The sequence below is a fragment of the Cervus elaphus genome, chromosome 21 (assembly GCF_910594005.1).
Source record: "Cervus elaphus chromosome 21, mCerEla1.1, whole genome shotgun sequence".
NCBI classification, from domain to species: domain Eukaryota; kingdom Metazoa; phylum Chordata; class Mammalia; order Artiodactyla; family Cervidae; genus Cervus; species Cervus elaphus.
Window position 1 is genome coordinate 20926848 of NC_057835.1, and position 12338 is coordinate 20939185.

At 50.9% G+C, this 12338-nt stretch overlaps 1 protein-coding gene and 1 long non-coding RNA gene across 3 annotated transcripts in view; one reads left to right on the top strand and one right to left on the bottom strand.

The window, feature by feature from the left end:
- Nucleotides 1-12338, bottom strand: part of ZHX2 (zinc fingers and homeoboxes 2) — a 177294-nt gene that overhangs the window by 130364 nt on the left and 34592 nt on the right. The window lies entirely within an intron of this gene.
- LOC122678947 lies at nt 9227-11468 on the top strand. The gene is made up of 4 exons (XR_006336293.1): nt 9227-9291; nt 10002-10127; nt 10235-10306; nt 10680-11468. It is a non-coding gene; the product is annotated as an uncharacterized LOC122678947 (long non-coding RNA).

Here is a 12338-nt window from a genome sequence, read left to right on the forward strand (position 1 = left end):
CAGCTCTGCTGAAAAACTAGGACAAGGTTCTCTTTAGCAAGTCTCCAGGTACTGTTCAGGCAATCACTGGGTATCACGAGCCCTAAAATATGCCCCCGCCTGGTACAATGTCTCCTGATTAAGCTGGCTGCCAGGCCCTGGGTATTTCAGCCAGGGATGGTGAATTCTAAAACCACACAATTACTAGTAGTTTGGAAAAAACCTTTAGAAACACCATGCCAATCATTTAATTCATTTTCCAAGTCCTTTTTTAATGCAAAATATGCTAATATGTTGTTGGAGTGTCCAGCCGGGAAACCTGCTAGAAACTGGGGCCTCTCTTGCTTGGAGGTTAAGCGGAGGGCTGGTGGGAATGGAGTACATTTAGAAGAATGGCCCATTTTCCCTCTGGGGAAGAAAAGCGGCTGATGCCACTGGGCTCAAGTGTTTCTTTGTGCTCCCTTCAGCCGCAGAAGGTGTGATCACTCTCACAGCCACAGATTTGGGGCATAATGGGCTGCTTTTCTGCCCAAAGCCCAAGTCCTGCCCCTGGTAAGTAAGACGTGTCCTTGAGAAGTCTACTGGCTCCTCCCGGGGAGCAGGAGACAATGAAGGAGGAAATAAAGAAGGGATGAGAGAGAAATTTATGGCTTGAAGGAATAAATTAATTGAGGCCCAGAGGGGCTGCTGCAGCCTTTGAAAAATGATAGAAGCCAGCAAGACTCCATTTCTCTCACTTTGAGAAGGGAGGAGGATCAATCACAGACCAGCGTCCCTAATCTTAGAGGTTTTAGGTGAATTAGCCTGTTTACCAAACATTACACCTATTTTGCCAAAATTCATGGGCTTCTATGCACCTCCTTTTCCATAACTGATTCCATAATATCATTACAAGTTGCTGTTGTTGCTTATTTAGTGAGTACATACTACTGGGTCATACCTCTGTATACCCAGTGCTGTGTTGGTCTTGGGCTTCCCTGATGGCCAGTGGATAAAGAATCTGCCTGCAATGCAGGAGACACAGGAGACCCAGGTTCGATCCCTGGGTCGGGGAGATCCCCTGGAGGAGGAAATGACAACCCATTCCAGTATTCTTGCCTGCAAAAATCCCATGGACAGAGGAGTCTGGCAGGCTACAGTGAGGGTGGGGATGGCACACAGGAGTATAATGTGGGGATCTAGCCCTTTATACCTAGAGTTAACTGAGCCTCTGCTGTCTTCCAGGGACAAAGCCTTGACTGCAGTGAGAGAAACACACATCCAGGCCCAAAGGAAGTGAGACCGACATGGCAGCATCTCCCCTATCTGACTGGGAAAGTCAAACGGTCTATTGAGGCTCCAGCCCACAGCTTGCAAACAGGTGCCTGGGACTGGATTTAGCCCTTAGATATATTTTCTTTGACTGTAAACAATGCTTTAAATATTTTGGGAGTACCTCATAAAAATCAAGATTTCCAGGTCTTCTTGAAAAATTCAAAAGGGGCTCCCCGACCTCACTGAATCCATGTCCTTGCATGGGGACACTCAGTGGGAACTCAGTGGCAAGTGTCCCTTTTAGACTGGGCATGGATGCTCTACTTTGTCAAAGTCACCACCACTCCCTATTACTCACCCCTGGCTAGCCTCCTGCATTCTGTTCGCCTGCCTGGCCTATGTATGCATTTGGGTTTGCAAGTCTGACTTAGGACACGTCCCTTACTTGCAAATGAGGACTCTGAGGCTCAGAGAGATTAAGACAGGAGACTTACAGGTCTCTGTTAGACACCTGGGTCTGTGCTGTTTTTACAGTGTCACACTGTGTACCATCAGGGGCAACCTAGGGGTTGTTTTTAGTCATTAAATCACGTCTGACTCTTTGTGACCCAATGGGATGTAGCACTTCAGGCTCCTCTGTCCATGAGATTTCCTAGGCAAGAATATTGGAGTAGGCTGTCATTTCCTTCTCCAGGGGATCTTCCTGACTCAGGAATCGAACCCGTGTCTCCTGAATCTTCCGCACTGGTGGGCAGATTCCTTACTGCAGAGTCACCACGGAAGCCCAACCTGGGGGTATATGATGCATTAAATAAATGAGGACCATCACAACTACTTTGAGGAGCAAATGAATGAATGATGGACCAGCCCAAACCATAGATGCAGGCGTGCAGGCTCCATGGTGGACAGCGGGCTAAGGAGGCTTTGCAATGTGAGTGGAATAAGAGCAGGCCTGGGAGAGCTCAGAAAAATAGTTAAGGGTTCCTGGCTGACTTGAGGGCCTGGAACACCATTTATTTAGTTTTTGTGGCTTACTAAATTGTGTTTTTATTGTAAAATAGGACATAGAAAAGCGTATAACATACAAATTATTTTCAACTGTTCATGATGATCCCCCCCCCCTTTGGTTCTGTTTTCTTTCAAAAAGCCATCAAAGTTGCTTCAAAATCAGGGTTTTCTGTGCTTTTCAATCTGCACTCCCTGCAGAGTAAGAAACCACCCTACTTCTAGGCTGATATGGTGTAGCTGAAATACTAGGGGGTGAGCAGGGAGACCTGGTGTTCAATCCCAACCTGGGTGCATGGGGAAGGCAGTTTGCCCTCTCTGACTGCAGATGGGGAGACAGGACCAGATCTTCACGAGGTGCCACTGTTCGAATGCTCTAGGATTTTGTGAGACCAAGAGTGCTGGGGAGAGCGGAAGGCATCTGCTAGGAGGTCTGGGAAAGGCAGGTCAGTGATCCAATCACTTAGTGGCTCAGGCCAGAACCAGAACTGTCATCGTGGCTACATCTGAACCTCAAACCAGGTGCCAGAATCTGCCCTAAGTCCCTCCAGGTGACAAGATGTTGGTGAAAAGGGAACTTGGAACATGGGCTCCAGACCAGCTGAGTACGAGTAGTTTGGATGAGGGATGTGACCTGCCCAACGTCTGACTCTTGAGTATTAAACACAGCACCCCAGAGGCCTTTCCTGCAGCCTTTATTCCAAGCAAAGGCCAGAGGCCTGGAGATATAAATAGGAAGGTTTCTTGGGCCAGGCCTCTCATTCATGAAAGGGCACACACTTCAACTTTTCACAGTCCCCTAAGACACGTATGCGGCAATCTGAATTTGGGCTTCTAACACCCATAGAATGGGCACTAGTGATAAAGAACTCACCTGCCAATGCAGGAGAAGTAAGAGATGCTGGTTCGATCCCTGGGTTGGGAAGATCCCCTGGAGGAGGGCACAGAAACCCACTCCAGTATTCTTGCCTGGAGAATTTCAAGAACAGAGGAGCCTGGCAGGCTGCAGTCCATAGGGTCGCAAAAAGTCGGACACAACTGAAGCAATCACACCCATAGAATACCCTGAATGAATGTATTTTAGATATAAACCTGCAGTAAGCTTGCAAGACAATTCTATTGCATTGTATTTTAGATGTCAAAGGAGTTAATTTACTAGTTATTTTACAGATCTACAATGTCTATAATCAGCTTGCATTTTTTTTCTTCATATTTTAGCATGTGAGGAGTCTAAAAATGTGGATGTGGCCTGGATCTCTCTTGATCTTGGTGAGGACTGATCCCATGGCAGAACTTGAACACTAGAACCTGGGGTGGGGGGTATGGCCCCTTCATCACTTAATGGAAATGGGGGTGGGGACAGTGCAGTAAAATGAACAAGGACCACTTCTGTCTCAGCCAAGGAGACCCACACTCCCTGTGTGCTTTCTCAGTGCCAGGAATGTGCCAAAGCTGGGCACAGAGATGGCCAGGCCCTGCTTGTGAGATAGTAATGGCTTAGCCAGGCAGGCAGACACTGAAGGAGCTATGCAGTGATGTGACAAATACTTTGACTGAGAGATGCTATGACCTAATCCTCAGTATCTGTGAATATGTCACCTTACACAACAAAGGGTCTTTGCAGATGTGATTAAGTTAAGGAAGTTGCCATGGAGAGATTATCCTGGTTTATCTGAATGGGCCCAATATAATCACAAAGGTCCTTAGACGTGAAAGAGGGAGACCTTTCCCGGACCTCCTAGCAGATGCCTTCCGCTCTCCCCAGCACTCCTGGCCTCACAGAATCCTAGAGCATTCGAATAGTGGCACCTTGTGAAGATTGGTCCTGTCTTCCATTTCCATTCCCTGGTTGGCCCAGCGGTTAAAACATGGGTCAGGGAACTAAGATCCCACATGCTGCAGAGCGGCTAAGCCTGAGCACCACAATCAGAGAGTCCACATGCAGCAACGCAAGGTTCGCGTGATCCAGTGAAGATCCTGAGTGCCACAACTAAGACTGAGAGCAGCCAAATAAGTTAATTAATTTTTTTTAAAAAGTGAAAGAGGAAGGAGGGTCAGGGTCAGGGCAATTCAGCTTGAGACAGATTCAACTGGCCACTGCTGGCTTTGAAGATGGAGGAAGGGGCCACGAGCCAAGCAATACAGGCAGCTCTAGAATCTGGAAAAGACAAGGAACTGGATTCTCGCTCAGAGCCTCCAGAAGGCAGAGTCCTGCCGACACCTTCACTTTAGCCCAGTGAGACTAACTTCAGACCTCCGACCTCCAAAACTGTCAGATAACACGCGTGCATGTTGCTTTAAGCATGCATGTTGCTTAGCCCTGGAAGACTAACGCAGGAGGACAACGCAAGTAAGACAGGAGTCTTGGGGGACCAGTCTTGAATTGGAACCAACTGCCCTCCTGGAACCTCTATTTCTCCCTCCAAAACACAGGGGCCCTGGGCAGACAGTCGCCATGGTCTCTTCCATTTTTGACACTTGGTGTTTTGATGGATAAAGGGAGTCGCCACCGTTACCAGATGGCTGGCAACTGGCTGTGAGTGTTGACAGAAAATAGCATGTCCCAGAAATTCCCTGGTGGTCCAGTGGCTAGGACTCAGTCCTTTCACTGCCAGGGCCCAGGTTCAACCCCTGGTCAGGGAACTAAAGTCCCGCAAGCGGCATGATGCAGCCAAAAAAGGAAAATAGCATGTCCCGGAGCGTGTTTGATGGAATTGAAGTCCTATGGGCTGTGGATGACGGTGAGTCAGAAAAGGGGGCTATTCATGTAGGAAATCACCCTGAGCACTTCCCAGGCATTGCTCGAGGCATGGGGGAGTCAGTGGTGAACCAGGACAGGCAAGGTCCCTGCCCTCACAGTGCTCAGAGCAGAGGGGTGAGTGAACTAGTGGACAAGCCAGTATCCATTGGTCATCAGACCACAAAGGAAGTGAGGCCCGGGGATGAGATGGAGTGGGACCGGGAAGCTGGCTACTCTCAGCAGGGCTGGCCTCCCAGGGCCCAATGTGACTTGATCCTAGGTGATGCAACAAGCTGGGCAATTAAAGAAAAGGGGGAAGAAGTAGGAAAAAGTACTGAGCTGGGACTTCCCTGGTGGTCCAGTGGCTAAGACTTCATGCTCCTATCACAGTGGGCCCAGGTTCGATCCCTGGTCGGGGAACCAGATCCCACGTGTTGCAACTAAGAAAAAGATCCTGTATGCTGCAGCTAAAAGAGATCTTGCATGCTGCAATGATCCGATGCAAAGATCCCATGTGCCGGCGCAGCCAAATAAATAAATAAAAATAAGTATTAAAAAAAAAATACTGAGCTAAACAGAGTTAAACAGAATTCTACATGAAGGAGCCCTGAGGGTTTGAATACATTAATTGGTCCATGTGTGCACTTGACACATTCTCTTATTGAACCAGGCAGTGTCCAGGGCACGAACAATGCAGGCCTGAACAAAAACAGGCAAGCAAGAATGGGGAGAGGATCGCTTAGTGTGGGGGAAGATGGACTACACAAAAGTAAACAGACACGTGTAAAATCAGGATGGAAGAGGACTCAGGAACAGAGCAGGTGTGGGTGGAGGTCTGGAAAGACCCCTCGGAGGTGATGCTCTGTGAACCGGGTCCTCACACGCAGGAGGAATCCGTGTGCAGCGCTTCCCAAACTAACATGAGAACGGAACCCTGTGTCATTACGTGTCTTGCAGGACTCCCGCTCCTCAGGTGGGCTTTGAGAAATGCTGGCACAGAGAGAGCTGGAGGGGGATGTTGGCACCCGCGCAGGCTCCCAGGACTGAGGTGGGCATGTCAGGATGGAGGCTGTGAATCTCATGAAAACAAAGGAGGACACCTCACCTAGAAGTCCCCCCTCTGAAGGCGGATCAGACGATGGGAGTGACCGGGAGGTCTCTGCTGGACTTCTGGGTTTGGCAATTCTCACACTCCCTCCTGGGTGGCCCTAGATCCCCTTAGGTGCTGCTGGATGAGAGAATAATTGAGAGCCCAAGATTAGACAACGCGGCCTCTGTAGGCATGAGCAGGTGCTGTTTTTCACACATCCCAGAAAGCAGAGAACTGGGTTCCTTTTCCTAGGATGTTGCATCCTAAAGAACATGTATTTGTTTTTACACTGTGTCTGGGTGATGACAAGCAATGTGCCCATTTCCGGGGATCTTTACCCATGTCCTCCTTCAGTCCTGATAAAGGAATACATTCTACTCCCCAGGACCAGAAATAAGATCCGAGGTCCATCCTCGCCTCGTGGAAAGTTCATGTCCAGAGGGAGAGACTAACACTGTCTGTCTGCAAAAGAGCTGCAGGGAGCCGCCCTGAGAGTGAACGCCGGCGTCCCCACGATGTCCTTTCCTGTCTGGAGCAGGCAGGCATCTGGACTTTCTCAGAGCTCACATCAGACGCGGTGCATTATGCATTCAAGTCCTGCGGGCAGGAAGCTCCCAGCAGCCGCCATCCTGCCCCGGCTCTGTTCCTGATAAGCTGGGCTCCGGGTCTGCCAGAGGGCTGCTCCGAGAGGCCACAGCACATGGCCTGACCTGGCACGTGGAGATGCCACTCACCGTCCACGCTCCCTCGGCGACAGGTCAACACAGAGACAGGTGGGAGCAGCCCGCCCACGAGAGCTGCTGTCCCTTCCCAGCCTCTGCTTGCCTGAAGCTGTGAGAGGGGCAAAGGACCAAGCCTGAGTCTGGTTCCTCTGTGTGGATGCCCTCCTCGCTCCTCGTCACCCAGCCGCCCATCATCTTTTTCATCTCAGCTCAGTGTGAACTTCCTCTGGGAAGCTGTCTAGATTGGATGACGCCGCCATTTGGGGTTCTTACAGCACGTCCTGCCTCTCTGATGAGTACCTGTGATGGCTTCAAATCCCAGGTCTGGCACTGACTGTGCCTTGAACAAATCCCATCACCTCCCGGGGCCTCAGTTACTGAAGAAAGGGTGTTGATGAGATGCTCTCTGTGGTCCTTCCCAGTCCAACGACCCTGGGATTTCCCTTCTCAACACAAGAGCCATGAGCACAGGATGTACCCAAGCAGAGGTCTTGGCCTTGGGGCATGACCTTGAAAAAATCCCTTTCCCTTTCTTCCATTTACTCAGCACTAAAATGATCGAGTGAGCTGCAATGCTGGTTTCCAAACTTTTTAAGGGATAAAGTCCATTAAAAAAAATGTAATCTGATAACCGAAAACAGGTAAAAATGGAGTTGCTTGGCTTAAAATAGGAGCGAGGGTCTGGGAGGCTCTTTCTGTTTTGGCCTCTGGGGCACCTCCCCCAACAGAGCTGCTGAAGCAGAGCTTCAAAACCACTCCCTTAGATGGTCCCTCCAAATCCAACCCAGGCAAGTTCCGATGTCCACCCACACCCACCTCACGTCTGCTCGGGGCTTATATTCTGTGGGGTCAGAGATCCTTTGAGAAGCATTCAAAAGATACAAAAGTTCACCTGCTCCTCCTTAATTCTGTGGTTTTCACATGCTTAATTTCAAACATCACTCCATAGAGCACAAGACATGAGGATTATAAAAGCAAGGAGATCAAACTGGTCAATCCAAAAGGAAATCAACCCTGACTCTTCATTGGAAGGATTGATGGTGAAGCTGAAGCTCCAATACGCCAATACTCCAATACTCTGGCCACCTGATGCAAAGAGCTGACTCACTGGAAAAGACCTTGATGCTGGGAAAGACTGAGGGCAGGAGGAGAAGGGAGTGACAGAGGATGAGATGATTGGATGGCATCATCAACTCAATGGACAGGAGTTTGAGCAAACTCTGGGAGATGGTGAAGGACAGGGAAGCCTGGTGTGCTGCAGTCCATGGGGTCGCAAAGAGTCGGACACAACTGAGCGACTGAACAATAACAACAAAGGTAGGAGAGAAGGACTCTATCAATTAACCCACTTCCAAATCATTGCTAGCGACGCAAAAGCCACAAGTGCTGGAAGGAAGGATATGAGTGAGCATGGCCAGCCTGCCTGCTCACAGAGGACTCACCAACACCAGTGGAGGCGTGCTCGCCCCTAACATGATTCCAGGCCCCCCATGGCGCCCAGCAGAGCTCCTGTAGGCCCAACCATGGAGTGCCTACCACAGAAAGAGGGGCAGTCAATCAGGAGACCCGGCCCCTAGGAGCACAAAGCCAAAGACACAGACAAGGACTCTGCAGACCCAGGCCTCCCCTCCTCCTTCAGAATTCGCTGAAACATCTCCCCCATCTCTCTTCCCCAGATGTGAAGGACAGGGTGGCTTTCTATAGCCAGGGCCCCATACTCCTTTACTTCTTTATTTTCCAGCACCTTCTAAATTCATCCCCCTCCTTGTGGTGAGCAAAACGTGCTGAGGTCTGCAGGGAAGCAGGGTCGCTCACTGCATCAGAGCTCAGGTGCATCAGAGACACACAAAAACCCACTGGGAAACCCTCTGGGAGAAGACCCAAGGGCTGGGCCTTTGTGGGCACCTGGCCGTAGGTGTTATTTGGGGGTCAGAATGGCTGACCTTTCAGAACCAGGGAGAAACCATCTATATTTTGAGGCAGCTGATTTTCATTATTATTTTTTAGAGGCACTAAAGCTTCTCTAAAACTGCCTCCTGAAGTTAGACCTTCCCTTGGTCTTACCCCAGTGCTTATTCGGTTTATGAAAATGCATTAACTCAGGAGTCATTCTGCTCCCCTCCCTACAAAAAACGTCCCACTCTCTCAGCCCCACCGTCTGGCTGGCGATGCTTCTCTTCATCAACCCCAAGACGGCAGGGGAACCTCCTGCATGATCCGGCATCTCCCCCGCCTCCCCACTCTCCACCCCCGACCTGGTCCTGCTCCGTCCTCTTGAATCGAAACCTTCAGCCCTGCGGTGACAGACAGCAAGTTGGAAGGGGAAGGGAGGCGGTGCTATTTATAATCCGGCGGAGTTCACCCTCAGAACACGGCCATTTTTTTCCAGGCCACCTGCCAGAGCCCACATTCCCCAGGCTCCATATATGGGCCTCCCCACAGGCCCCTGTGGCCATAGCCGCACCTCTGAGGGGACTCAGGCAGCCAGGCAAGCCAGGAAGGTAAGGCTAGATCTGCTTCTGCGGGGCCTGCAAGGAGGCCAGAGCCAGCCGGGCAGCCTGGCCTCCCCATGGCGGGGTGACCTGAGACAGAGTAGGAAAGAGTCAGGAAGCCTGGGGTACCAGCCTGATGGAGTTTGCAAGGAGGCCGGCTTTCCCCCCAAGGCTTGAATAAGAATGGGGAGGGAAAAATGTATTCTCCCTATAAAACATGAGATCACCCCATAGTTTTGCCAAGTGGTTTTCAATTGTTTCCACTGCGATGTGACTGAGGTCCGTGGCGGCCTTGCCAGCCCCTAGGGCTCCGAAAGCTGGATTTATGGACACCCTTGGATGGGCAGATGGGAGGGGAAGCCCAGGGAAGGGTGGGCAGGCCAAGGCAAGGGAGCAGGGCTTGGCCAAGCTGATATTTTCTGCAGGCTCTCAGCTTTGATTAGCATATATTAAGGATACAGAAAGAGAAAGGTGTCTGGCCTCTCCTGGGCATTTGGACACAAACACCCAACTGCCTTCAGGAAGCCAAGCACGGCAGCGGCAAGAAGGGCCTGACCGGTTGAGCTGTGACTCCGGGCTCTTCTCATCTCGCTCCTTCCTGGGCTGATGCTCCTAGGACCAGGCTGGGGCCACAAGCGGGTGGCGCATGGCCCCAGGGAGCAGGAGTCCTGGGAACCCTCCTCTAAGTTCACGTGGGCAATTTTACTTCGATGTCTTAGAAAGCATCTCCAAACCTCCTCCAGAATGGTCTGCAGGGGACACAGCTGTACCAAATCAAGTTCAAGTCCTTCCTCTGAACAGCTTTCTGTGGTCATCTGGCTGTCTCTTAGGATGGAGAGCATCTGGTATTGTCATGAATGGTTATTGTTAACATGAATGGTTTGGCTTTACTGAGGGCTTACTCAACACCAGCCATTTAACACAGAGCATCTCATTTAACTCTCATTCCCAGGTGGTGCTGGTGGTAAAGAACCCGCCTGCCGATGCTGGAGACAAAGGAGACGTGGGTTCAATCCCTGGGTCGGTAAGATCCCCTGGAGAAGAGAACGGCAACCCACTTCAGTATTCTTGTCTGGAGAATGCCACGGACAGGGGAGCCTGGCGGGCTACAGTCCATAGGGTCACAAAGAGTCAGACAGGGCTGAAGTAACTTAGCACACACACATCTCGTTTAACTTCCATAATGACCCTGAAAGAGGATGTTGCTTCATCAGTTAGGAAACAGGGGAGCAGAGAGGTTAAGCGCATGTCCACTCAGGTTGGCCGGCTCCTCACTCCCAGCTTCTCCACTGTACACAGTGGTTCCTATCACTCCTGCTTGCTGTCTTCTCTGTTGCATTTTATCCTTGCAGGTGGAGGCCACTGTCTAAACCCCGTCTCCTCTTCTCTCCTCCCAGAGTCAAATGAGACCTGCAGAAAATCTCTGCTCATGTGGCAGTCCTTTGGCCAAGACGCCCTTTACCTGTGAGCTCTTTTCACCCTGGGATGGATTCCTGAATCTCTTGACTCCGTGGCCTCTGTCACCCACCCCGAGGGGCCACACGATCCTGCCTCTGCGGAGGTCCCAGCCATCCCTACCGTTCCTCTTTTGCCTGCGACAAATATGGGACTGGCACTTCAGCAGGGGAAAAGCAGCAGCAGGAGTTGATCAATTCCTAAGCAACGAAGATCCTGTTTTCATGCAAACGTCCTCGGCATTAAAACAAAAACAAATTCTTCCCAGGGCGCGTCCTGGATGCCAAGTCTTCTTGCAAGACACATTATGAAGCAAGGTTTTGCGCCTGCGTGAGAGTCTAAGGGGGGGCCTGGGAGGAGAACTGCGTGCCAAGCGCTGTCTTGATATGCTCTCCTTTTAAACTTGCAGCCACTCCATGAGCTAGCCACAGTCTGCTCTGAATTTGACAGATAAGGAAACAGAGAGAGATGAGGGAATGTGTTCAGGGTCAATCAGCTGGCGAATGGCAGCCCAGCACGTGACCAGGTCTGCCTGAAGCTGTACTGTTTTGGATAGGGACACAGGTTATCCACTGCGACTGTATTCACCTTACAGAGACGAGGGGGATGACCACGAGCATCTCAGATGACGATGGGCAGAATCTTTTTTTTTCCCCTTAGTGTGCTTTTCCCATCACATAAATAAAAAGTGTGCTTTTCCCATCAAATAAAAAGAAAGGATGGTGCCTGGATACCATTTTTCTTCTTACAACAAACCAGTCGTGGATATGAATCTGGATGAAGTGTTAGAACTGACTAAATACTGTTGAGTCTGTGAGGCCTACAGAGTGCTCAGAGCATCCTGACCACTTGGTTCTGGCCACACACGGTTCCGGTTCCTTGCCTCCGAGGCTAACAGTGGATAAAGAGAGGATGACTGAGAGAGATGTCACAAAGCAAAGCAGGGCCTTTAGATGAATGACAATAAGTGCCCTTGAGTTCTGAAGAGAAGGAGAATCACCGAGGGCTTCCTGGAGAAGGGATTTATTCCAACTCAGAGGTCTCCTAACAGATCGCTGTGACCTGGTCTTACAGGAGCTGGGTGCCCACCAACACCAGCACTACCACAGCACTGCCAGGGTCGCTGGGCTTGCCCAAGGGTTACAGCGCCCACAGGGCATTAGCCTCCAGCTGGCTCCAGCAGCTCTGTCCTTTACGATCACGGACGTTCAAAGGCAGCACACAGGGATGGGTTCGGGGCAGACGTCACGAGTCACTTTTGGTAAATGATCATACCACCGGGATTGCAGCTCTCTGGTGCTGCCCAACCATCAGGCACCACCCCCCTCCTGCTGATGCTGTGCCCACAGCTCATGGGCCAGCCAAGACTACAGCTCAAACTTCTTTCCTCTTGCCTCTGAAACCCTCTGTGAGCCCCCCTTTCTCACACTGAGGAGGTGATCACCGGCTTCATCACGTGCCCAGAAGCAGCCAGGGAGCTGGGACTGGGAGATAGAGAGAGCAGCCTTCTTAAGGTAACCTGAAAGGGAAGCCGGGGCAGGGAGGAGCTCCCTCCCGGTGCTACCACAGCAACGGGGACCAAGCAGGTGAAGGTCTGGTGC